The 27,266-nt window shown below is 47.5% G+C and overlaps 1 protein-coding gene across 7 annotated transcripts in view; it reads left to right on the top strand.

Moving 5' to 3' along the window:
* The first annotated feature begins 340 nt into the window (after positions 1 to 340).
* LOC123771456 (fasciclin-2) overlaps positions 341 to 27,266 on the top strand; it is a 244,507-nt gene continuing 217,581 nt past the window's right edge. For 6 of the 7 annotated variants that reach the window (XM_069313709.1, XM_069313708.1, XM_069313712.1 and 3 more), the window contains exon 1: positions 341 to 766. The gene's annotated coding sequence lies outside the window, so the exon portion shown is untranslated. The remainder of the gene's footprint in view (positions 767 to 27,266) is intronic. The other variant, XM_069313713.1, reaches the window with a different exon arrangement.

Genomic DNA, 27,266 nt, shown 5'->3' with positions numbered 1-27,266 from the left:
CACAACATATATCTGCCTTTGCAGTTGCCGCGGATTTGGATAAAGTGAACAAGACTAACATACAGAATTTATTTACAAGAATCCTCTTTTTCGCGTAGATATAGAAGCACATATGTTTTTGTCTTATGACCCAGGGAGCCTTCCAAGCATCATCTATTATGTCCCTTAATTCTTGGAGCGTGATTTATCCCAGCAAAGGTATGTTTATAAATTTTATTAAGATGTATTTATAGCTTGTAAAGAATGAGGTGTGGTGGATATTGATGGATGAATAGAGTGGTGGATGGTGGCGGATGGCAACGAGTGCGCGGGGAGTTGAATGCGCCTCGAGATGCGCGCCATCTTCAGTCGAGCAGTGGCTGCCATAGTGGTGGGACGTCACGCGCAGCTCTCTCCATCCCTCTCTCTCCTCTCCTCTATCTCTCGGAGCGATCTCCCTCTCTCCTCATCATCACGATGACGCTGTCTTAAGAAAAACACAAAGATCGATCCCAAGGCTGTGTTTTGCGGGTTCGTGAAGGGACGCTTAAGTGGATTACGAGGCGTAATTGGGTCGTTTGATATTTAGTTATCCCGTTGAGGAGTTTTTAAGTTTGTGTGAAGAAATTCTCAGGTGATAACTGATCTTCAAGTCCAGCCATTTGGTTCAGATAACCGTGACGGGATATCTTTTTTAAGAGTGGATAGCAGCTGGGAGTTATCTCAAGTCGCACTCTTAAGTCACCAAGAGGGAACAACCGCCTCCTAGTTCAGCAATTAAAGCCAGGTAAGTTGAGACAAATTCCTTATAAGCAACTTTGTATCTTGAAGGATTCAAGTTCCTTTAAAACCTCCTTAAGTTGAGTCCCACAGGTGAATTAAGTTGCGTTTGGGGCTGGTTCACTTCTTCATGGGGTCTGGTTCACTTCTTCCTGGGGTCTGGTTCACTTCTTCCTGGGGTCTGGTTCACTTCTTCCTGGGGTCTGGTTCACTTCTTCATGGGGTCTGGTTCACTCCCTCTTCCTGGGGTCTGGTTCACTCCCTCTTCCTGGGGTCTGGTTCACTCCCTCTTCCTGGGGTCTGGTTCACTCCCTCTTCTTCCTGGGGTCTGGTTCACTTCTTCATGGGGTCTGGTTCACTTCTTCCTGGGGTCTGGTTCACTTCTTCCTGGGGTCTGGTTCACTTCTTCCTGGGGTCTGGTTCACTTCTTCCTGGGGTCTGGTTCACTTCTTCCTGGGGTCTGGTTCACTCCCTCTTCTTCCTGGGGTCTGGTTCACTCCCTCTTCCTGGGGTCTGGTTCACTCCCTCTTCCTGGGGTCTGGTTCACTCCCTCTTCTTCCTGGGGTCTGGTTCACTTCTTCATGGGGTCTGGTTCACTTCTTCCTGGGGTCTGGTTCACTTCTTCCTGGGGTCTGGTTCACTTCATGGGGTCTGGTTCACTTCTTCATGGGGTCTGGTTCCCTCTTCCTGGGGTCTGGTTCACTCCCTCTTCCTGGGGTCTGGTTCACTCCCTCTTCTTGGGGTCTGGTTCACTCCCTCTTCTTCCTGGGGTCTGGTTCACTTCTTCATGGGGTCTGGTTCACTTCTTCCTGGGGTCTGGTTCACTTCTTCCTGGGGTCTGGTTCACTTCTTCATGGGGTCTGGTTCACTTCTTCATGGGGTCTGGTTCCCTCTTCCTGGGGTCTGGTTCACTCCCTCTTCTTCCTGGGGTCTGGTTCACTCCCTCTTCTTCCTGGGGTCTGGTTCACTCCCTCTTCTTCCTGGGGTCTGGTTCATTCCATCTTCTTCCTGGGGTCTGGTTCACTCCCTCTTCTTGGGATCTGGTTCACTCCCTCTTCTTCCTGGGATCTGGTTCACTCCCTCTTCTTCCTGGGGTCTGGTTCACTCAGTCTTCTTCCTGGGGTCTGGTTCACTCCCTCTTCTTCCTGGGATCTGGTTCACTCCCTCTTCTTCCTGGGGTCTGGTTCACTCCCTCTTCTTCCTGGGGTCTGGTTCACTCCCTCTTCTTCCTGGGGTCTGGTTCACTCCCTCTTCTTCCTGGGGTCTGGTTCACTCCCTCTTCTTCCTGGGGTCTGGTTCACTCCTTCCTGGGGTCTGGTTCACTCCTTCCTGGGGTCTGGTTCACTCCCTCTTCTTCCTGGGGTCTTTGTATCTTGAAGGATTCAAGTTCCTTTAAAACCTCCTTAAGTTGAGTCCCACAGGTGAATTAAGTTGCGTTTGGGGCTGGTTCACTTCTTCATGGGGTCTGGTTCACTTCTTCCTGGGGTCTGGTTCACTTCTTCCTGGGGTCTGGTTCACTTCTTCCTGGGGTCTGGTTCACTTCTTCATGGGGTCTGGTTCACTCCCTCTTCCTGGGGTCTGGTTCACTCCCTCTTCCTGGGGTCTGGTTCACTCCCTCTTCCTGGGGTCTGGTTCACTCCCTCTTCTTCCTGGGGTCTGGTTCACTTCTTCATGGGGTCTGGTTCACTTCTTCCTGGGGTCTGGTTCACTTCTTCCTGGGGTCTGGTTCACTTCTTCCTGGGGTCTGGTTCACTTCTTCCTGGGGTCTGGTTCACTTCTTCCTGGGGTCTGGTTCACTCCCTCTTCTTCCTGGGGTCTGGTTCACTCCCTCTTCCTGGGGTCTGGTTCACTCCCTCTTCCTGGGGTCTGGTTCACTCCCTCTTCTTCCTGGGGTCTGGTTCACTTCTTCATGGGGTCTGGTTCACTTCTTCCTGGGGTCTGGTTCACTTCTTCCTGGGGTCTGGTTCACTTCATGGGGTCTGGTTCACTTCTTCATGGGGTCTGGTTCCCTCTTCCTGGGGTCTGGTTCACTCCCTCTTCCTGGGGTCTGGTTCACTCCCTCTTCCTGGGGTCTGGTTCACTCCCTCTTCTTCCTGGGGTCTGGTTCACTTCTTCATGGGGTCTGGTTCACTTCTTCCTGGGGTCTGGTTCACTTCTTCCTGGGGTCTGGTTCACTTCTTCATGGGGTCTGGTTCACTTCTTCATGGGGTCTGGTTCCCTCTTCCTGGGGTCTGGTTCACTCCCTCTTCTTCCTGGGGTCTGGTTCACTCCCTCTTCTTCCTGGGGTCTGGTTCACTCCCTCTTCTTCCTGGGGTCTGGTTCATTCCATCTTCTTCCTGGGGTCTGGTTCACTCCCTCTTCTTGGGATCTGGTTCACTCCCTCTTCTTCCTGGGATCTGGTTCACTCCCTCTTCTTCCTGGGGTCTGGTTCACTCAGTCTTCTTCCTGGGGTCTGGTTCACTCCCTCTTCTTCCTGGGATCTGGTTCACTCCCTCTTCTTCCTGGGGTCTGGTTCACTCCCTCTTCTTCCTGGGGTCTGGTTCACTCCCTCTTCTTCCTGGGGTCTGGTTCACTCCCTCTTCTTCCTGGGGTCTGGTTCACTCCCTCTTCTTCCTGGGGTCTGGTTCACTCCCTCTTCTTCCTGGGGTCTGGTTCACTCCTTCCTGGGGTCTGGTTCACTCCTTCCTGGGGTCTGGTTCACTCCCTCTTCTTCCTGGGGTCTGGTTCACTCCCTCTTCTTCCTGGGGTCTGGTTCACTACCCTCTTCCTGGGGTCTGGTTCACTCCCTCTTCTTCCTGGGGTCTGGTTCACTCAGTCTTCTTCCTGGGGTCTGGTTCACTCCCTCTTCTTTCTGAGGTCTGGTTCACTCCCTCTTCTTCCTGGGGTCTGATTCATTCCCTCTTCTTCCTGGGGTCTGGTTCACTCCCTCTTCTTCCTGGGGTCTGGTTCACTCCCTCTTCTTCCTGGGGTCTGGTTCACTTCCTCTTCTTCCTGGGGTCTGGTTCACTTCCTCTTCTTCCTGGGGTCTGGTTCATTCCCTCTTCTTCCTGGGGTCTGGTTCACTCCCTCTTCTTCCTGGGGTCTGGTTCATTCCCTCTTCTTCCTGGGGTCTGGTTCACTCCCTCTTCTTCCTGGGGTCTGGTTCACTCCCTCTTCTTCCTGGGGTCTGGTTCATTCCCTCTTCTTCCTGGGGTCTGGTTCACTCCCTCTTCTTCCTGGGGTCTGGTTCACTCCCTCTTCTTCCTGGGGTCTGGTTCATTCCCTCTTCTTCCTGGGGTCTGGTTCACTCCCTCTTCTTCCTGGGCTCTGGTTTACTCCCTCTTCTTCCTGGGCTCTGGTTTACTCCCTCTTCTTCCTGGGGTCTGGTTCACTACCCTCTTCCTGGGGTCTGGTTCACTCCCTCTTCTTCCTGGGGTCTGGTTCATTCCATCTTCTTCCTGGGGCTCTGGTTTACTCCCTCTTCTTCCTGGGTTCCGGTTCATTCCCTCTTCTTCCTGGGGTCCGGTTCATTCCCTCTTCTTCCTGGGGTCCGGTTCACTCCCTCTTTTTCCTGGTGTCCGGTTCACTCCCTCTTCTTCCTGGGGTCTGGTTCACTCCTTCCTGGGGTCTGGTTCACTCCCTCTTCTTCCTGGGGTCCGGTTCATTCCCTCTTCTTCTTGGGGTCTGGTTCACTCCCTCTTCTTCCTGGGGTCTGGTTCACTCCTTCCTGGGGTCTGGTTCACTCCCTCTTCTTCCTGGGGTCTGGTTCACTCCCTCTTCTTCCTGGGGTCTGGTTCACTCCCTCTTCTTCCTGGGGCTCTGGTTTACTCCCTCTTCTTCCTTGGGGGTCTGGTTCACTCCCTCTTCTTCCTGGGGTCTGGTTCACTCCCTCTTCTTCCTGGGGTCCGGTTCACTCCTTCCTGGGGTCTGGTTCACTCCCTCTTCTTCCTGGGGTCCGGTTCACTCCCTCTTCTTTCTGGGGTCTGGTTCACTCCCTCCTCTTCCTGGGGTCTGGTTCATTCCCTCTTCTTCCTGGGGTCTGGTTCATTCCCTCTTCTTCTTGGGGTCTGGTTCATTCCCTCTTCTTCCTGGGGTCTGGTTCATTCCCTCTTCTTCCTGGGGTCCGGTTCACTCTCTCTTCTTCCTGGGGTCCGGTTCACTCTCTCTTCTTCCTGGGGTCTGGTTCACTCCTTCCTAGGGTCTGGTTCCCTCTTCTTCCTGGGGTCTGGTTCACTCCCTCTTCTTCCTGGGGTCTGGTTCACTCCCTCTTCCTGGGGTCTGGTTCACTCCCTCTTCTTCCTGGGGTCTGGTTCACTCCCTCTTCTTCCTGGGGTCTGGTTCACTCCCTCTTCTTCCTGGGGTCTGGTTCACTCCCTCTTCTTCCTGGGGTCTGGTTCACTCCCTCTTCTTCCTGGGGTCTGGTTCACTCCCTCTTCTTCCTGAGGTCTGGTTCACTCCCTCTTCTTCTTGGGGTCTGGTTCACTCCCTCTTCTTCCTGGGGTCTGGTTCACTCCCTCTTCTTCCTGGGGTCTGGTTCACTCCCTCTTCTTCCTGGGGTCTGGTTCACTTCCTCTTCTTCCTGGGGTCTGGTTCACTCCCTCTTCTTCCTGGGGTCTGGTTCACGCCCTCTTCTTCCTGGGGTCTGGTTCACGCCCTCTTCTTCCTGGGGTCTGGTTCACTCCTTCCTGGGGTTTGGTTCACTCCTTCCTGGGGTTTTGTACACTCCTTCCTGGGGTCTGGTTCACTCCCTCCTCTTCCTGGGATCTGGTTCACTCCCTCTTCTTCCTGGGGTCTGGTTCACTCCCTCTTCTTCCTGGGGTCTGGTTCACTCCCTCTTCTTCCTGGGGTCTGGTTCACTCCCTCTTCTTCCTGGGGTCTGGTTCACTCCCTCTTCTTCCTGGGGTCTGGTTCATTCCCTCTACTTCCTGGGGTCTGGTTCACTTCTTCCTGGGGTCTGGTTCACTCCCTCTTCTTCCTGGGGGCTGGTTCACTCCCTCTTCTTCCTGGGGTCTGGTTCACTCCCTCTTCTTCCTGGGGTCTGGTTCACTCCCTCTTCTTCCTGGGGTCTGGTTCACTCCCTCTTCTTCCTGGGGTCTGGTTCACTCCCTCTTCTTCCTGGGGTCTGGTTCACTCCCTCTTCTTCCTGGGGTCTGGTTCACTCCCTCTTCTTCCTGGGGTCTGGTTCACTCCCTCTTCTTCCTGGGGTCTGGTTCACTCCCTCTTCTTCCTGGGGTCTGGTTCACTCCCTCTTCTTCCTGGGGTCTGGTTCACTCCCTCTTCTTCCTGGGGTCTGGTTCACTCCCTCTTCTTCCTGGGGTCTGGTTCACTCCCTCTTCTTCCTGGGGTCTGGTTCACTCCCTCTTCTTCCTGGGGTCTGGTTCACTCCCTCTTCTTCCTGGGGTCTGGTTCACTCCCTCTTCTTCCTGGGGTCTGGTTCACTCCCTCTTCTTCCTGGGGTCTGGTTCACTCCCTCTTCTTCCTGGGGTCTGGTTCACTCCCTCTTCTTCCTGGGGTCTGGTTCACTCCCTCTTCTTCCTGGGGTCTGGTTCACACCTTCCCGAGTCTGGTTTTGCCCCTCTTCCTGGGTGCGGTTCTCTCCTTCTTCCTGGGTGCGGTTCTCTCCCTCTTCCTGGGTGTGGTTCTCGTCCTGGATCTGCCAGTCAACTGAGACTGGCTGGGTGGCTGTCTCAGCCACAAAGCTGGGGCTGGCAGCATTTAGGCATTGGTTAGGTTAGGTTAGGTTAGGTGTTTAGGTTAGGTTAGGGTTTTAGGTTAGGTTAGGTTAAGTGTTTAGGTTAGGTTAGGTGTTTAGGTTCCGTTGGCGATTATTTGTATTTGTAGTACGTGGGTGAAGCATTTACGGCGTTGTGGTTCGAACAAAAGTCGTCAGCGAAGCACTTGTTCCGGAAGTGTTCGAACGGCATCAGTTGTGAGTCGTGTGTAAACCGTTTTTCTTTCGTAAACAGCTGGGGTTTGGCGGGTGCATGGAATGGACTTTTGGCCTTTGTTTATGCCAGCCAACCACTTGGGCCGGACGGTAGAGCGACAGTCTGGCGGCATGCAGGTCGGCGTTCACTCCCCGACCGTCCAAATGGTTTGGCTCCATTCCTTTCCCTCGTCTCATCCTAAAATCCTTATCCTGACCCCTTCCCAGTGCTATATAGTCGGAATGGCTTGGCGCTTTCCCCAGATCGCCCCCCCTCCCCTTCCCTTCCCTGTTTGTCATGAAGCCTTTCCATGTTTTATGAAGCATTTTGGCTTACTTAAAAACATCATTAGCGATTACGTAGCCTAGCTAATTAATTTTTTGTAGAAGGGTAACTTAACTTAATAACCAAATTACGATTGAAAATAAGTTTTCTTCGTAATATTAGTTCTTAAATATCCAACATCAGTCTTTTAGCGAGTATTGGCTTCGACAAAAGGAGATTTGAAGTTAATTCTACTTTAAATATAAATAATTGCTTGCTGTGATAAATTGGGCTGTAATAATAGGTGAAGCATTAGCAAAGACGATAAATAGTATTAAGTTTATTCAAATTAGGATTAACAGCAGATATTGGTAAAATTTAGATTGAAATTAAGGTATGTAGTGTTGGTTCCGTGTTCGCAGCCTGACGTATGAATCACAGTTCGCTTGATCAGGTATTCTTTGGAGGTGTTTATCGTGTTCTTGTAAACACTGTGAGAGAGAGAGAGAGGCTAATTTTGCATATGTTTAGAAGGAGCATGTTGAAACGTCGTGATGTTGAGAGAATTATCTCAGCATACGTAGGCTTTTAACGGCTGAAACGCTCCCACCAAACACACACCGAAACTACGACGTTGGTACAACGTTCGAACAAGTTTTAACACTACCTAACCAGTTATAACAACCAATATAGCAAGTTGTAACAACGTTCTAATACGTCATAAACACGTTAAGCCAAGATGTAACAACTTTATTACAAGTTGTAACAAGCGGAAAATAGAGACAGTTTCGGTTTGTGTTTCCTATACTCACTATACTGTCTCAGCGTTAAAGCAAAAGCCCTCTTGCTTTTCAGAGGGGTAATTTTGCACTTCCTGCCATGTTTCTTGGTCTCGTGTGAAGGTATTTCCGTGTGCAGATTTGGAACGAATCTGTAATATTTTATATATGTAATATATTCCGTCTGTAATAATATATATTTCTCGCGTGCGCTTTAGAGAATACATGTTTAAAATAAAAATTAGCGGATCCAATAAGTTAGGTGTTTTACTGAGTGGATTCGGGCAGTAACATGAATTTACACGATCTTCAGGAACAACCTCCAAAGTAGCATTATTAAACGATATAGGAAATATATCATTATATTGGATATACACTGGACAGCTTAAAGAGTGATTAGTGAGAATGATTGTATCCAGATATTTTCATTTATCTACAAAGTATGAGTAGAAAGGCGAAGAGTTAGGGGTGACATGATAGAGGTTTACAAGTGGATGAATGGACATAACAGGGGGATATTAGTAGGGTATTAAAAATATCAACACAAGGTAGAACACGAAACAATGGGTATAAATTGGATAAGTTTAGATTTAGGACAGACTTGGGTAAATACTGGTTCAGTAACAGGGTTGTTGATTTGTGGAACCAATTGCCGCGTAACGTGGTGGAGGTGGGGTCCCTCGATTGTTTCAAGCGCGGGTTGGACAAGTATATGAGTGGGATTGGGTGGTTATAGATAGGAGCTGCCTCGTATGGGCCAATAGGCCTTCTGCAGTTACCTTTGTTCTTATAGATAGGAGCTGCCTCGTATGGGCCAATAGGCCTTCTGCAGTTACCTTTGTTCTTATGTATGCCAGTTTTCACCCCACTAACACCATTGGTTTGTAACAACACAATCCCTTCCCCACGATCTTATTGGTGTAAATTCAAGAATTGTGTTCATTGATGAACAGGTGAACATTGTCGCCAATTATGTACATTTAGTTAGATGTCGATAGTGTTATTTAGAAGCATTTTATTGATAGTTTTTTTTGAAAGGACACAGTTAAAATTAATCATATGGCTCAATTAGCAACAATCTGGATTGAATGCAGATTTAGGTGATCAAAGCCCAACGTGTTCTGTAGGCTTATGTACGATTAGGTAAAATTAGTCCCATCGGATGACCTAGGTTTAAACGATTAAGCAAACTATACGGCATCGACCTCGTTAGGGTCTGTTAGGTTAGAATGTACGGTTTAGTTAGGTCATAATTGTAATGAATCAGATTTACCTGTCAAGGTATTCATTGTTCGCTTTGATTCTTAAATAGTAATGTATTGTATAATACAAGCCGTCCCTGATAAGTTCAGATTGTCATGAAATAGAATTTGCCCCAAAAAATTCCCTTGTAAATACTTAAAATAAAAATAAAGTTATGTGTGTTCAAATGTTTACTGGAATAGAGCATCAAGAGTCCATCTTCAGCTGACGACTTCCAGTCTATTTGTTATACCAAACCCAGCTCGCAAAACTGACGTGATGTCCTGCTTGATGGGGTTCTGGGAGTTCTACTCCCCAAGCCCGGCCCAAGGCCAGGCTTGACTTGGGAGAGCTTGGTCCACCAGGCTGCTGCTTGGGAGCGGCCCACAGGCCCACATATCCACCAGATCCTGGTTGGTCGTGCACTTCTTGAAGAAAACTATCTAGTTTTTTCTTGATGGCCACGGTTGTCCAGTTCTATATTCGTGGGTCCTCGGTTAGGTTAGATTCGAACAGTTTAGTACATCAGTTTAATAACGTTGTGACCACTCAAGAGAACGAGCTATGATAACAATACCTTTTTAATATATCTATCTAGCCTAATATTGTTGTCTAAAGTACTTTAGGCAGCCTAAAGTAAAATATCCCAACGTCATTTTTCGTCAATCACAATATTTAAAAGCTGAAACAAGCTGGTTGCAGTTTAGCTGTCAAATGAAGTTCTAGGTTGTAATTGGTGCTTGTGTTTGTATTCAGGGTGCATCGAACTTTTGTGTGTTTTAGTCTAGTCTGATTTTTAGCCTAGTCTGATTAGGAGGCCTGGTCGACGACCGGGCCGCGGGGACACTAAGCCCCGGAAGCACCTCAAGGTAACCTCAAGGATTTGACTTAAAACCGTTAAGATTAATTATAGAAGTTAGGTCAATCGTTTCAGATTTCGAATACGTATTCACTCTTTCTCGAAGGGCGCGCCTTCGAGAAACAATGGGCAGAGTTTCTTTCACCCAGATGCCCCTGTTACCTAGCAGTAAAATAGGTACCTGGGTGTTAGTCAGCTGTCACGGGCTGCTTCCTGGGGGTGGAGGCCTGGTCGAGGACCGGGCCGCGGGGACACTAAGCCCCGAAATCATCTCAAGATAACCTCCGTCCAGGTACAATGTCCAGGAGCTTAGCAAATTCAGCAGTTCTATTTACTCGTTATTGAATGACTGTTAAGAGGCAGGAACCTCCTTAACAGTTCGCTCAGTAGAAATTAGTAGATTCATCTACTAAGATAGTAGACTACCTTACCTTGCGTTGATTACAGATTGATTACCTTGCAACTGAAACACATTTTCTTGCAGATAGATAAGATCAATATTAATGTATTCATGAAAACAGACTTGGAAAGCAGGTCTTAACTTAAAAAAAAAGTCTGGAATTACATATAACGGAATTGCAGGCTCAAGTTTGATCTTAAATCTCATCGAGCCTAATATATATTTTAATTATTCTTCCTCGTGCAAAATACTTTTATTAGGCATTATAAAAAAAATACGTTGAAATTCAAATTTTCGAAAACGGCTAAACCGTATTTCTAACGACATTTATGCACGCGGTCAGGAACGATGTTTCAGAATCCATTGTGCAGTGTCGTAAAATTCATAGTGTTCATAGTGGATACAGACAACAAAAGCCAATAATCATAACCTTGAGATTCCAGCATGTCCCACGTGCTTAAAATTTGCATGTCTTACTGTTTCTTGCTGACATTGTTTGTCTGAAGAAAATGACTGCATAAAAGGATAAAAAAGCACTCATAGGGCATAAAAGGCATTACAAACTTAAACAGTCGTCTGTGTAGTCAATATGATTTTACCTTCAGGTTGGCATCAGCATTATAACGGGTATTGGAGCAAAATGCGAATATCAAATCATCGTCTTAACCCCGTGTTTTAACTTCCTTATCCAGGGCTACCTCTCACGCCTATAACTCCGCCTCTATTACATCTTACAGCATCTCAGGGTTGGCGTGGAATCTACTAAACAAAGGTGCTAGAGTAACAGCGGTGCGAGGCAGCGCGACGATACTGGATGACTCCTAGGGCAAGGTGTGGCCATGACTTGCGCGTCCTTGGCCAATCCGGGAGCTTGACAACAGCGCCACCACAACCCAGCGGGTTTTCTTCCTATTGGGGAGTGTTGTGCATGCTGCTATGGCGGTGTGTCTACTCACAGGATGAGTGGTGCTGTCCGGTACTGTCACTATGGCGGTGTGTCCACTCACAGGATGAGTAGCGCTGCTCAATACTGTCACTATGGCGGTGTGTCTACTCACAGGATGAGTGGCGCTGCCCAATACTGTCACTATGGCGGTGTGTCCACTCACAGGATGAGTGGCGCTGCCCAATACTGTTACTATGGCGGTGTGTCCACTCACATGATGAGTGGCGCTGCCCAATACTGTCACTATGGCGGTGTGTCCACTCACAGGATGAGTGGCGCTGCCCAATACTGTCACTATGGCGGTGTGTCCACTCACAGGATGAGTGGCGCTGCCCAATACTGTCACTATGGCGGTGTGTCCACTCACAGGATGAGTGGTGCTACCCAATACTGTCACTATGGCGGTGTGTCCACTCACAGGATGAGTGGCGCTGCCCAATACTGTCACTATGGCGGTGTGTCCACTCACAGGATGAGTGACGCTGCCCAATACTGTCACTATGGCGGTGTGTCCACTCACAGGATGAGTGACGCTGCCCAATACTGTCACTATGGCGGTGTGTCCACTCACAGGATGAGTGGCGCTGCCCAATACTGTCACTATGGCGGTGTGTCCACTCACAAGATGAGTGACGCTGCCCAATACTGTCACTATGGCGGTGTGTCCACTCACAGGATGAGTGGCGCTGCCCAATACTGTCACTATGGCGGTGTGTCCACTCACAGGATGAGTGGCGCTGCCCAATACTGTCACTATGGCGGTGTGTCCACTCACAGGATGAGTGGCGCTGCCCAATACTGTCACTATGGCGGTGTGTCCACTCACAGGATGAGTGACGCTGCCCAATACTGTCACTATGGCGGTGTGTCCACTCACAGGATGAGTGGCGCTGCCCAATACTGTCACTATGGCGGTGTGTCCACTCACAAGATGAGTGACGCTGCCCAATACTGTCACTATGGCGGTGTGTCCACTCACAGGATGAGTGGCGCTGCCCAATACTGTCACTATGGCGGTGTGTCCACTCACAGGATGAGTGGCGCTGCCCAATACTGTCACTATGGCGGTGTGTCCACTCACAGGATGAGTGGCGCTGCCCAATACTGTCACTATGGCGGTGTGTCCACTCACAGGATGAGTGGCGCTCCCCAATACTGTCACTATGGCGGTGTGTCCACTCACAGGATGAGTGGCGCTGCCCAATACTGTCACTATGGCGGTGTGTCCACTCACAGGATGAGTGACGCTGCCCAATACTGTCACTATGGCGGTGTGTCCACTCACAGGATGAGTGGCGCTACCCAATACTGTCACTATGGCGGTGTGTCCACTCACAGGATGAGTGGCGCTGCCCAATACTGTCACTATGGCGGTGTGTCCACTCACAGGATGAGTGACGCTGCCCAATACTGTCACTATGGCGGTGTGTCCACTCACATGATGAGTGGCGCTGCCCAATACTGTCACTATGGCGGTGTGTCCACTCACAAGATGAGTGACGCTGCCCAATACTGTCACTATGGCGGTGTGTCCACTCACAGGATGAGTGGCGCTGCCCAATACTGTCACTATGGCGGTGTGTCCACTCACAGGATGAGTGGCGCTGCCCAATACTGTCACTATGGCGGTGTGTCCACTCACAGGATGAGTGGCGCTGCCCAATACTGTCACTATGGCGGTGTGTCCACTCACAGGATGAGTGGCGCTCCCCAATACTGTCACTATGGCGGTGTGTCCACTCACAGGATGAGTGGCGCTGCCCAATACTGTCACTATGGCGGTGTGTCCACTCACAGGATGAGTGGCGCTACCCAATACTGTCACTATGGTGGTGTGTCCACTCACAGGATGAGTGGCGCTACCCAATAAACTCTGTAAAATTTAACAAATTTAACATCAGCTTCTGGGCCACAGCGTCTATACTCTACGCTCCTAACCCTCCTTATTTCCATCCCTCTTTCGGTGATTTTAATGCACACAGAGCTAATGTTAGCAAGGGACGTTGTTGTGGTTTTAGATTCGACAACTGAACAAAAAGTTGCAAGTAGCACAGGCTATGGTGAGCCCGTAGTGGACTTACCTGGCACAGGAGCGGGGCAAGTAGCACGGGCTATGGTGAGCCCGTAGTGGACTTACCTGGCACAGGAGCGGGGCAAGTAGCACGGGCTATGGTGAGCCCGTAGTGGACTTACCTGGCACAGGAGCGGGGCAAGTAGCACGGGCTATGGTGAGCCCGTAGTGGACTTACCTGGCACAGGAGCGGGGCAAGTAGCACGGGCTATGGTGAGCCTGTAGTGGATTTACCTGGCACAGGAGCGGGGCAAGTAGCACGGGCTATGGTGAGCCCGTAGTGGACTTACCTGGCACAGGAGCGGGGCTGTAACTGTTAGCAAGGGACGTCATTAGGAAGCTTATGGACAGTAAGCAAATTCGGTTGTTTTTTCATTGTACAAATTACGTCGCTTTTCGCTCGTATGCGCTACGGCCAAAAAAGGCTGTAATTTGAAAATGAAAAATACGTAATTGAAAATAAATTTGGGATTTTTTTTTCGCAAAAAGCAGCACATTAATGGTCCTTTCATAGGTTAGGAGGGCAGGAAGTTTTCCTAAGGTTTCAGAACGTCATGGAAAACCGTTTATTGGAAGATTCCTCTCCCAACCTAACAGCCTAAGCCAGAGGCCCCAAAACAGAAAACGGGATAGTATGTCACTTTCGCCAGCCGATTTCATTTTGAATTACGTCGATTTTTAGCCTGAGTGCGCATACGAGAGAAAAACCACGTGATTTGTAAGAGGACGGGATTTTTATTTTGTTTTACTTTGCTTTTGTGTTGATTATCTTGGTTATCTTGAGGTTATCTTAATTCTTGAAGATGTGTAGTATATATTATTGTTGAGAGAAGCTGGGTAGAGCAATGTTTATGCTGTACGGGATTTGAATTTAGTGACCCCCGACAATCCTAACAGTGATTTTCAACCAAGGGACACGCGTATTCCAGTTTTAGAAGCAGTAAAAAAAATTATATAAATCCAACGTTGTTTTCTCGTCTTCAAATGAAGGTTTGTACCAAACCTCTCTTGGTTTGACATTACCTCCTGTTGTACCTTAAGACGAAACGTCACACCCTAATATATACGCCCAGATTAACACAAATTACATTGCAAACGTGACTTTTATCGGCCATGAAGCAGATAACGAGGTCTTGCTAAGTTTGAACCCGGTGAGATTAGCCGTGAAGATGCAACGAGCAGTGTTTAAGAAATACGAGCAAGTTACACCAAGAACTTGGGAGAGGAGTTGAGGCTCTGGTGGGATTTACGGGAGGTTCTTGGGGGGGAATGTATAGGGCGACAGCCACTAGGCTATCCTCGTCTTCGCTGACGTCCGGCTCCAACTCTTGAGAAAGCAGCCCGTCCTCTTAAAGTTTCCTAACGTCAAGAAAACCGTCAGATTAAGGTGTCCTGTAAGTAACCAGCCAGAGGGCCCAAAACAGAAATCTGGACAGTACGTCACTCTTGCCTGCCGCTTCCATTTTCCGTGCAAACAACAGGGAAACATACAGTGCTATAATTTCTGCTAATACGTTTAATTGTTAGCGATTTGGTAGATTGCGTACAAAATACGATGTATTATGAGACAGGACGGTGGGTGGGAGCAACAGCGAGTGGTTCGCCTTGATACACCCCCACACCAACGCTCTCCCAAGGTCAACAACCAATCACTCTCCCTTATTGACTGGCGGGGTTTAAGAGTGGAATTGATGTTGAATATGTTTGGGGCAATGCTGGTTTTGGCAACCCATCCTCCAGAAAGAATAAAACTTGTAGCATCTATTAGTGGAACGTGCAGAAATGACCTGTTGAAACCCCACCCCCACCCCCATACCTCCGCTAGAAAAAAAGAACGTTTTGCACTTTAGAATACCAGAGATGATATTCCATTGACTATACAACCTGAACTAGGCCTAAATGAGCAATCCTAGCAATGCACCATCATAGGTCTAATTTAGTACATGTGCAATATTAGGACAGAGTTTAGGTCCCCAAAATATTTACAAAAAAAATTTTTAAATACAAAATATTTTTGTTTTCATGCAATTTTTTTTTCTACGTTGCTATGAGTCCTGTTATTTTTTAATAACACGTTGGTTTGAGTGGTGGGGGGGGGGGTCGTAGGCTAGCTGTTTGTATTCTGTTTGTAATTGTGCTAAGAATAGTCATCGTTGCTAACCATAGCAGTTGAAGCGCTCAAAACATGGCAGGAGTAGGCCTAGCAGATTGTGGCATCAGTTAGTTTATGGTGATTAGTGTTGGTTAGTGAGTAGTCTGCTGTTGGTATTAGTGGTGGTTGCTAGGCTATGGTTAATGAGTAGTCTGCTGTTGGTATTAGTGGTGGTAGCTAGGCTATGGTTAGTGAGTAGTCTGCTGTTGGTATTAGTGGTGGTAGCTAGGCTATGGTTAGTGAGTAGTCCACTGTTGGTATTAGTGGTGGTAGCTAGGCTATGGTTGATGACATTTTGACGTATAGCCCAAAAGGCCAAAAACTGCTGTACTAAAACTCATTACGGCTCGCAATATTGAAGTGATGTCTCTCTTTCTATTCCTGGGTCCTCAGTGAGGTTAGATTCTGGCAATCTAGTACATTAGTGACGTTGTGAATGCTCGAGAGGACGGGCTGTAATCGTGACTGTATCATTACCATCTCATGATTCAGTCTTTGACATTGAGCGTTTACTTAAGTCTGTTCCGAGAGTTGTTCTTTCCATGCCTGACCTGGCTCCTTGTCTTGTGATAACTGATTTCAAGTGTGTTGCTTGGAGCGGCCAGCATATCCATTACAACCCGGTTGGTCCGGTAGTTCCTGAAGGAACTTGTCCAATTGTTTCTTGAAAATTTGTTGTTTCTGCAGTATTTCTAATGTTTGCTGGGAGAGTATTGATGAACAGTCGTTGGACCTCTGGTGTTTATATTGTGCCTATGACACTTCTACTCCTCACTGGTTCTATTCTGCATATCCTTCCATTGCTACTTTACCTCCTTTACCCGTTGCTCCTTTCCCTGTTGCTATTTCTCCCTTCTGTTGCTATTAACCCCCCTTTTTCCCCTGTTGCTACTATGAAAACTCTCACTCCACCACCACAGTAGAATCCACTGTTGTTGGGTTGCCTTAGGCGCCTGTGGGGGGTACCTGGTTGATGGGGGGTTCTGGGAGTTCTTCTACTCCCCAAGCCCGGCCCGAGGCCAGGCTTGACTTGTGAGAGTTTGGTCCACTAGGCTGTTGCTTGGAGTGGCCCGGGGTAGTAATAGTGGACGATTGAGCCGGGCATTGTGTGGCTGTGAGCAGGATTCATGCATGGGTCTCCACTAGGCTCGGGAGGTTGTGCTATCCTGTGTACCCCAGGGGGAGCCTCTTCTCCAGGCGGGCCTCGCCCTGGTTGATACCTGGTTACCTGGTTGATGGGGTTCTGGGAGTTCTTCTACTCCCCAAGCCCGGCCCGAGGCCAGGCTCGACTTGTGAGAGTTTGGTCCACCAGGCTGTTGCTTGGAGCGGCCCGCAGGCCCACATACCCACCACAGCCCGGTTGGTCCGGCACTCCTTGGAGGAATAAATCTAGTTTCCTCTTGAAAATGTCCACTGTTGTTCCGGCAATATTTCTTATGCTTGCTGGGAGGACGTTGAACAACCGCGGACCTCTGATGTTTATACAGTGTTCTCTGATTGTGCCTATGGCACCTCTGCTCTTCATTGGTTCTATTCTACATTTTCTTCCATGTCGTTCACTCCAGTACGTTGTTATTTTACTGTGTAGATTTGGTACTTGGCCCTCCAGTATCTTCCAGGTGTATATTATTTGATATCTCTCTCGTCTTCTTTCTAGTGAGTACATTTGGAGGGCTTTGAGACGATCCCAATAATTTAGGTGCTTTATTGCGTCTATGCGTGCCGTATATGTTCTCTGTATTCCCTCTATTTCAGCAATCTCTCCTGCTTTGAAGGGGGAAGTGAGTACTGAGCAGTACTCAAGACGGGACAACACAAGTGCCTTGAAGAGTACAACCATTGTGATGGGATCCCTGGATTTGAAAGTTCTCGTAATCCATCCTATCATTTTTCTGGCTGTCGCAATATTTGCTTGGTTATGCTCCTTAAACGTTAGGTCGTCCGACATTATTATTCCCAAATCCTTTACATGCTGTTTTCCTACTATGGGTACATTTGATTGTGTTTTGTACTCTGTATTATGTTTAAGGTCCTCATTTTTACCGTACCTGAGTACCTGGAATTTATCACTGTTAAACATCATGTTATTTTCTGATGCCCAGTCGAAAACTTTATTAATATCAGCTTGAAGTTTTTCAATGTCCTCAGCCGAGGTAATTTTCATACTGATTTTTGTGTCATCTGCAAAGGATGATACGAAGCTGTGACTTGTATTTTTGTCTATATCTGATATGATATGAGAGATACCCTCATACCCGTTCGTGTAGAAGGTGTGTGCATTTTTGCAGTTTTCTTGTGGCCTAATTCATTTTATTTATTCCTGCTTGCGCTGTTTCTCCTTTCCTGCTTCCTTTCCTCCCTCCATTCTCTTCCATCCCCTTCCTCCTTCCCTCCTTGTTAAAAAAATCTAATTATTTGGGCCCTGTTGCCCTGACAGCTCCAGTTAATCTCACAGGCATTATTACAGTCTGGGGGGAAGCAGCCAATGCTGATAAATAGTCAACATAACATTTTTATGGCGGAATTTTCATTCTTTTTGCAGTATTTCCCCCCCACGAAGTTGCCATGTTAGCCTAGGCTTTTGGAATTTAGACCAGTAGATTAGTTTAGCTGAAGAGGCTACGGTGAAGGAGGGATGAGTGTCTATGGATATGTGTATACGTGTTTAGCCTTAGTGTAGGTGTGTCGAAGCAACTACAGCATCGGGTCGAGTAACACTACCTAGCCCCACCTTCGACATGTTTTTGTTTTCCTATAAAATGCAGTGATTCTGTTTGCACGTTTTGTAATGGTTATACATTTAATGTTATGTGTTAAGTTACACTCAACCCTCTTCTTTGTCTAACACGGGGGTTATACCTGGTTGATACCTGGTTGATGGGGTTCTGGGAGTTGTTCTACTCCCCAAGCCCGGCCCGAGGCCAGACTTGACTTGTGAGAGTTTGGTCCACCAGGCTGTTGCTTGGAGCGGCCCGCAGGCCCACATATACCTGGTTGATGGGGTTCTGGGAGTTCTTCTACTCCCCAAGCCCGGCCCGAGGCCAGACTTGACTTGTGAGAGTTTGGTCCAACAGGCTGTTGCTTGGAGCGGCCCGCAGGCCCACATATACCTGGTTGATGGGGTTCTGGGAGTTCTTCTACTCCCCAAGCCCGGCCCGAGGCCAGACTTGACTTGTGAGAGTTTGGTCCAACAGGCTGTTGCTTGGAGCGGCCCGCAGGCCCACATATACCTGGTTGATGGGGTTCTGGGAGTTCTTCTACTCCCCAAGCCCGGCCCGAGGCCAGACTTGACTTGTGAGAGTTTGGTCCAACAGGCTGTTGCTTGGAGCGGCCCGCAGCAGGCCCACATGCCCACCACAGCCCGGTTGGTCCGGCCCGCAGCAGGCCCACGTGCCCACCACAGCCCGGTTGGTCTGGCACTCCTTGGAGGAAACAATCTAGCTTCCTCTTGAAGATGTCCACGGTTGTTTCTTTATAATCCTCGATATATAAGCCTAACGTGTATGAATACACTCTGGCTTCCAGTCCCCCAGACATAATGAATTATTATTATTACGTGAAATGTTTGCCTAGCAGCGAAAATTAATACTGGCATATTTTTGTTAAACATCTCTGATGTTTATTGTGTAGAAAGATCCGTGCAGACTTGAGTTTATTTTTGTTCGAGGGTTATTGACGACTTCTGATTTATTTTTAATTTTTTGTATTTGTTTTATAATAATAATAATAATAATTTTTATTTAGGTAAAGGTACATACATAAAGAGATTTTACAATGTTTGTTGGCTTTATAGATAGAGCTAGTACATACAATGCCTAAAGCCACTATTACGCAAAGCGTTTCGGGCAGAAACGTATTTACTGTATTACTGTATTTCTTTCTTCAGGCTTCTTTATTTTCCTTAGTGTGTGCCACGCAATTGGGCCAATTCTCATTTCAGGTAAATACAGTAGGTAAATACTGTATTTAAAAAAAAAGTATTTACTTGAAATAGTATTTCAGGTAAATAATATTATTTACTCTGAAATACTTTTCAGGTAAATACTGTCTTGTAAAATTGTAATAAATGCAATTTTAATCAATCAAATTAATATAAAAATAATGAATAGCCTGCTGTTGCCATCTGGCAGTTAAGTAAATGATTCTTTCGTCAGAGCAATTAAGTTTTTTTTTTTTAGTTTTTTTTAATACTCGTATATCATGTTCCAATGCCATCACGTCAGCCTTTCTTCGTAATTGTCGCATTTCGCTTTTCTTCTGAATCGTATATCATTCTTATTACGGGAGAGAGACATCCGAACAAAATGTATTCATTTGTATGATATTTTTTTTTTCTTTTGGGCCCACGAAAAGTCGAGCCATTGTATGTTTTTGCAACACCGCCGCTGAATCAGTTTCGTTTTATATTCCCGTGAATAATTTTTTTCTAGATTCCATTGAAAACTTTCTTGTTTTGCTGCTGGTTGATTTCAACATTTCTGCTTTGTTTACTTTATATCTATTCTGCTAAGAATGTTGTTGTTGTTTAAGATTCAGCTACTGGGAACTAAAAGTTGCAAGTAGCACGGGCTATGGTGAGCCCGTGATGGACTTACCTGGCACAGGAGCGGGGGCTGAAACTTGGGCTAAGTATCTTGGATGTCGTTATTATATCCATTCTGTTCCTCTTGTCATCCGGTGTGTGGGTGAGGTTAGCCAGTCATTGCTCAGAAACGCCTTGTTGCATATTTCATATGTTTTGTGCTTTTTCATGTGGGGTTCCATGACGGGGCTGCAAACCTTTAAGAAGAGTTCGTCTTCACATTGGTTGTATAGGTTGATGATTCCTGAAGGTTGGTTGTATAGGTTGATGATTCCTGAAGGTTGGTTGTATAGGTTGATGATTCCTGAAGGTTGGTTGTATAGGTTGATGATTCCTGAAGGTTGGTTGTATAGGCTGATGTATCCTGAAGGTTGGTTGTATAGGCTGATGTATCCTGAAGGTTGGTTGTATAGGCTGATGTATCCTGAAGATTGGTTGTATAGGCTGATGTATCCTGAAGGTTCCTTGTTCAAATTCCTGAGCAAGTGTGACATGATCTAGAGCAGCTGTTTATTTATTTTTTGTTTTATTTATTTTTATTTGTTTACTTCCTGCGACTCGCAGCAAGAACTGCAGTTCTCTATGTAACCTGTTCTCCTACAACCTGTCCTCCTACAACCTGTCCTCCCTACAACCTGTCCTCCTACAACCTGTTCTCCTACAAAGAACGTCGCATTTCGCTCGTATGCGTTACATAAGGCCCAAAATTATCGTACTAGATAATGGAAGCGACTGGCGAAAGTGACGGACTGTCCCGTTTTCTGTTTTGGGTCCTCTGGCTTAGTCTGTTAGGTTATTTAATTAAATTACATATTTGTATTATTATGAAGAATATACAAAAATATAAGGAAACATTTTGCATACCATTTTAACAAAAAAAAAGATTTATTTTTCATGAGAAAAAGAAATATTTTAAGAAGAATGTACTTGTTTGTTCGTAAGTAGTTGATTCCAATTTGGAACAGAGGAAGACAGTGTTACACACATATTTAATGTAGTGTTGAGCTGTCTTTTTTGTTTTTTAGTTATGTGTAAAATTCTAATTCACGCAAATTAGTAGTAGCAAAAAGTAACAGTGTCAAGACGGCCTTTTTTACTTAAAAGTGGAAATTCCCCTGTAGCCTTAATACAAAAGTATGACAAAGTTAATTCTCAAAGTCATTCTTCAAAGTAAATGAACTACTAAGATGCAGCAAATCAGCACCAATCTATTGGCAACGAGCGTAACATCAGGTTTCAACAACACAATACAAAATTTTTTTGAATCTTGTATTTTGAATCTCGAAAAAAATGCAATAATGAGTAATGAGTGCGAATAAGGTTGCTGATTTTATTACGGATTTTTTTAGTGGTGATCCATCTATTGTGCGAGCCACTAATGGGGGCGCTGTTCGAAACATTTTGGTCTAGACCTGCTGCTGCTGGCTGAATATTTGCGGGTTATGTCTACTCCTGTGTGTAGACATTCAGTCTCCTCCTGTGTGTAGACATTCAGTCTCCTCCTGTGTGTAGACATTCAGTCTCCTCCTGTGTGTAGACATTCAGTCTCCTCCTGTGTGTAGACATTCAGTCTCCTCCTGTGTGTAGACATTCAGTCTCCTCCTGTGTGTAGACATTCAGTCTCCTCCTGTGTGTAGACATTCAGTCTCCTCCTGTGTGTAGACATTCAGTCTCCTCCTGTGTGTAGACATTCAGTCTCCTCCTGTGTGTAGACATTCAGTCTCCTCCTGTGTGTAGACATTCAGTCTCCTCCTGTGTGTAGACATTCAGTCTCCTCCTGTGTGTAGACATTCAGTCTCCTCCTGTGTGTAGACATTCAGTCTCCTCCTGTGTGTAGACATTCAGTCTCCTCCTGTGTGTAGACATTCAGTCTCTCTCGCTCTGTTTTTGCTAGCACGCGCACGCGCGAGCAAAAATAAACAATATAGACTTAAGCTTGAGATCACTGATATGGTAAGTGGGTGCTAGAAGATCCGTCCCCAAGAGGTGTGTGTATCCCCAGCACACTCTCCTCCCCATGGCTGGCTGGCTGGCTGGCTCTCCTCCCCATGGCTGGCTGACTGGCTGACTCTCCTCCCCATGGCTGGCTGACTGGCTGACTCTCCTCCCCATGGCTGGCTGACTGGCTGACTCTCCTCCCCATGGCTGCCTGGCTGGCTGCCCCCGGAAGACAGTTGAGCGCGCGTGTCTATCATTCTAGGTCGCTGGCATTTAAAGGTGCTTCAAGTAGCGTCTAGTTACGTAATTCCGGTTCAGCGGGAGCATGTATTTTTATATTTTGTGTTGCGTTGTTGATAAATAATGGATATATCGCTAGTAACCTGTTGGACGTGTTGCTGGGCTTTGTCCATGGCGGATGTAAACATTACTTTAATGGTCTCTCCCTCTCCTTCCCACCCTCCCTCTCCTTCCATCCCTCCCTCTCCCTCTCTCCATCCCTCCCTCTCCTTCCATCCCTCCCTCTCCCTCTCTCCATCCCTCCCTCTCCCTCTCTCCATCCCTCCCTCTCCCTCTCTCCATCCCTCCCTCTCCCTCTCTCCATCCCTCCCTCTCCCTCTCTCCATCCCTCCCTCTCCCTCTCTCCATCCCTCCTCCCTCCATCTCTCCTTCTCCCTCCATCTCTCCCCCCTCTCCCATGTTAATTCATATTTGTTTAAACTGTGCCTAAGTTGATTTTCTACCTCCCAGTAAATGCTTGTAGCCTGTGTGCCTCTCTAACCCCTGTACTAACAACAACAAAGCCAGCCCCTGCGGTGTTGGTGCGCATCGTAGCGTATAAAACGACGCATTTCCGTCACGCCACGCTGCTACGAACCGCCTTCAGGAGACACGCAGGTTATTTTTTTTTGTTTCTCGTACACTGTACTGAAATGGTGTTATTATACTGAATTGATGTTTTCGTGTTGAAAAAGCATAATTGGGGGAATTTGGGAGGGAGGGAGGGTAACAGGTTGGTGGTTGTAGTGCGTGTGTGGGTAATGCATTCATGCGTGTGTGTGTGGGGGGGGGGGAGGGGAGGGGTGCTGGCGAACATGCGCATTGCTTACAGCGGTGCAACCCCTCGTAGTGATTGGGCAGTGGTGCAACCCTCTCTACCTCACGTCCCAAAGGTACTACTAAAGACATATAACTCCCGTATAGTGCCCAGGCTGCTTTCTATACAACTTTCTCTGTCATATACTCAACGCTCGGGCACAACCAAGGATGTCCAGCCTTGTGGCTACTGCAGCCCGTTCTTGTCAGGGACTTGCCAGGGGACTTGCCAGGGACTTACGAACCGCCTTGCAACTCGTCTGACCTGTCAAGTGCGGTGCATAGAAAACGTACATGTTTGTGGGCAGTTACTTAATGCGTGTGTAGTTGTGAAGGTGTCGATATCGTCGTAGCCTTTCGTGTCCTTAGGGAGTAAATACACGCTGGTGCCTTCCCTGGCGCCAGTGGGGGACGGTTGTTGGCGCCGAAGAAGCCAGCGCCGGGCGTTGGTGCGTCAATTACTGGCACACCTGTGTGTGTAAACACTGCATTATGACTCACTTTTGATCAAAAATTCCTTTAAATTGGTGCGTACGCACGCGTGTGTGCGTGTGGGTGCGTGATTTGTGGTTACTTGGCCCCCCTCTGCCACCACACACACACACACTCGAGACACCACTTCGTGGAAAGGTTGGTGTAGATTATATAGCGACAGGTGGGTTATTGAAGGGGTCTCACGGCTCATAGTCGTAGCTGTCGTTGGGTGTTTCTTAAGGGTTTACGGGCTGGTTAAGGTGTTGGATTGAGGCTTGCCAAGACGAGTTGGTTGGGTAAACTCTTACAAGTCAAGCCTGGCCTCGGGCCGGGCTTGGGGAGTAGAACAACTCCCAGAACCCCATCAAGGAGATAGATGTGGGCCTGCGGGCCTCTCCAAGCAACAGCCTGTTGGACCAAACTCTCACAAGTCAAGCCTGGCTTCGAGCCGGGCTTGGGGAGTAGAAGAACTCCCAGAACCCCTTCAACCAGATATCAACCAGGTGGTTTGAGTGGAATTAGTAGTGTGTTCTTAACAGCTGTTCCTCCATATCAGCCAAACACTCAAACGACAAGGCCCTACGGGTACCTACCAACTGGGTGCCAAGTCATGTGGGAATAATAGGAAATGACATTGCAGACGAAGCTGCAAAATTATTTTTTTGGGGGGGAGGGGTTCATCACTATTTTTGGGGTAAATTTAATTTACATATTTTATTCCTTTGTGTATATCGAGAGAATTTAACCTGTGTTTTTACTTTGTCATCATTAGATTCATTGATGGTGACCTTTTGATATTTTTCGTTGTAGGCCTAGGCTGTTAAGATAGGCTGAGCATACTCATAAGTGCTGTGTTCAAAACTGCGAAACACCATAATCGTTTATCGTCATTGAATGGTTTAATGGAATTGTGTCACGACTGAAAGGGTTTAATTCTTCTGTTACAAATGTAGGGTTGTGGTGTGTAGGGTAGAGGTGGGGTTGTGGTGGATGGTTGAGGTAGAGTGGGATTGTTGTGGATGGTTGGGGTAGAGTTGGGATTGTGGTGGATGGTTGGGGCAGAGATGGGATTGTGGTGGATGGTTGGGGCAGAGATGGGATTGTGGTGGATGGTTGGGGCAGAGATGGGATTGTGGTGGATGGTTGGGGCAGAGATGGGATTGTGGTGGATGGTTGGGGTAGAGATGGGATTGTGGTGGATGGTTGGGATTGTGGTGGATGGTTGGGGTTGGGGTGGATGGTTGGGGTAGAGGTGGGATTGTGGTGGATGGTTGGGGTAGAGATGGGATTGTGGTGGATGGTTGGGATTGTGGTGGATGGTTGGGGTTGGGGTGGATGGTTGGGGTAGAGGTGGGGTTGTTGTGGATGGTTGGGGTAGAGTTGGGATTGTGGTGGATGGTTGGGGCAGAGATAGGATTGTGGTGGATGGTTGGGGCAGAGATAGGATTGTGGTGGATGGTTGAGGTAGAGGTGGGGTTGTGGTGGATGGTTGGGGTAGAGATAGGATTGTGGTGGATGGTTGGGGCAGAGATAGGATTGTGGTGGATGGTTGGGGCAGAGATAGGATTGTGGTGGATGGTTGGGGTAGAGATAGGATTGTGGTGGATGGTTGGGGCAGAGATAGGATTGTGGTGGATGTTTGGGGCAGAGATAGGATTGTGGTGGATAGTTGTATGAGAGTACGAGCGAGTGAGAGAGAGGGAGAAGGGAGAGTGGTAGTGGTGTGGGAAGTGGCTAGACCCACCTTATTAACTGGTGAGTGTCGGAGTCCGGGAGGGGCCACTCACCCCTGCTGTTGCTGCCTCACAACCACCCCTACAACCACCACACAACCATCCCTGCAACCACCACACAACCATCCCTGCAACCACCACACAACCATCCCTGCAACCACCACACAACCATCCCTACAACCACCACACAACCATCCCTGCAACCACCACACAACCATCCCTACAACCACCACACAACCATCCCTGCAACCCCCACACAACCATCCCTGCAACCCCCACACAACCACCCCTACAACCACCACACAACCACCCCTACAACCCCCACACAACCATCCCTGCAACCCCCACACAACCACCCCTACAACCACCACACAACCACCCCTACAACCACCACACAACCATCCCTGCAACCCCCACACAACCACCCCTACAACCACCACACAACCACCCCTACAACCACCACACAACCATCCCTGCAACCCCCACACAACCACCCCTACAACCACCACACAACCACCCCTACAACCCCCACACAACCACCCCTACTATACAACCGTCCCTACCACATACAAACATAACCCCCCAACACCACACACAAAATCCCCCTCAAACACACACACACACACACACACACACACACACACACACACACACACACACACACACACACACACACACCCACACACACACACACACACACACACACACACACACACCCACCCAACACCACCCCAAAGAGAACATAAGAACAAGGTAACTGCAGAAGGCCTATTGGCCCATACGAGGCAGCTCCTATCTATAACCACCCAATCCCACTCATATACTTGTCCAACCCGCGCTTGAAACAATCGAGCCAGAGCTCAACTCCCGGAAGCACACCTAGGGAAGTACACACCACCTGCTCTACTCACTATGTGTGTGTAACAGCAGTTGCATAAATGATGTGTGAGAGTATTGATCTACAAAGACCTAAAACCAGTGTTCTCTAGTTCTTTGTCTCTCACCTTCTACGACTTCAGAAGTCATCATCTTCGTCGCGAAGTCATTTTCTCGCCTTGAGTCGCCATAATTTCATAAATGCTCATGCTAAATGGAAGGTCTTAAGTCTTACACTCCAAAGCGACCGTCTTGGGCACTTCCGAGTATATATTTCGGCCTATTTAACAATATTTTTTTGCAATATAGGCCTCTATCACAGCTGAATATTTTACTTACAAACTCTTCTTCCCAATGCCTCTGATATTCAATGTTTCTGTTTTGGGCATTCCTGTAGGCATATTTTTGGGGAAATAGGCCTCCCTCCTTTCTGACACACCCACATAACACAGATGTGTTTAATTTTGTCAATGATTCTCTTGTGTTAGGAATTCTGTCTATTTCTGTTGTCAGTGGGGATGGTTGTGTGGAGTTGTAGTGGTTGTAGACACTGGTTAGTTTGGTGGTGGTGGAAGCAGTAGCCACTGTGACACTGGTAGTGGGTGGTAGCGGTGGGCCTGGTGGAGGCAGCAGTAAGTAGAGGCAGCTTTTTGAGCAGTAACACCGTTGCTAGTGGTGGCAAAGGTTCCCAGCTAGTCCAAGAGTTTAACCGTTGAGCTCCTGGCCCCAGATTCACGAAAGCACTTACGCAAACACTTAAGAACCTGTACATTTTTTCTCAATCTTTGGCGGCTTTGTTTACAATTATTAAACAGTTAATGAGCTCCGAAGCACCAGGAGGCTGTTTATAACAATAACAACAGTTGATTGACAAGTTTTCATGCTTGTAAACTGTTTAATAAATGTAACCAAAGCCGTCAAAGATTGAGGAAAGATGTACATGTTCGTCAGTGCTTGCGTAACTGCTTCGTGAATCTGTTCCTGGGCTGAGCCGGTATCTTAGAGAGAAATATATGTACTGTATTATATATAATATAGGACAAATAGATTGGTTAGAGAGGCGGGGTCCAAGAGCTAAATACTGTAGCTCGATTCTGCAGACACACACACATAGTAAATACAAATAATAAATAAACGCGCGCACGTACGTGCGTTTTTGAGTGTAAGAAAGTAATACAGAAAACCATGAA

The sequence above is a fragment of the Procambarus clarkii genome, chromosome 76 (assembly GCF_040958095.1).
Source record: "Procambarus clarkii isolate CNS0578487 chromosome 76, FALCON_Pclarkii_2.0, whole genome shotgun sequence".
Lineage (NCBI taxonomy): Eukaryota > Metazoa > Arthropoda > Malacostraca > Decapoda > Cambaridae > Procambarus > Procambarus clarkii.
This window is presented reverse-complemented; position numbering and strand designations above follow the sequence as displayed.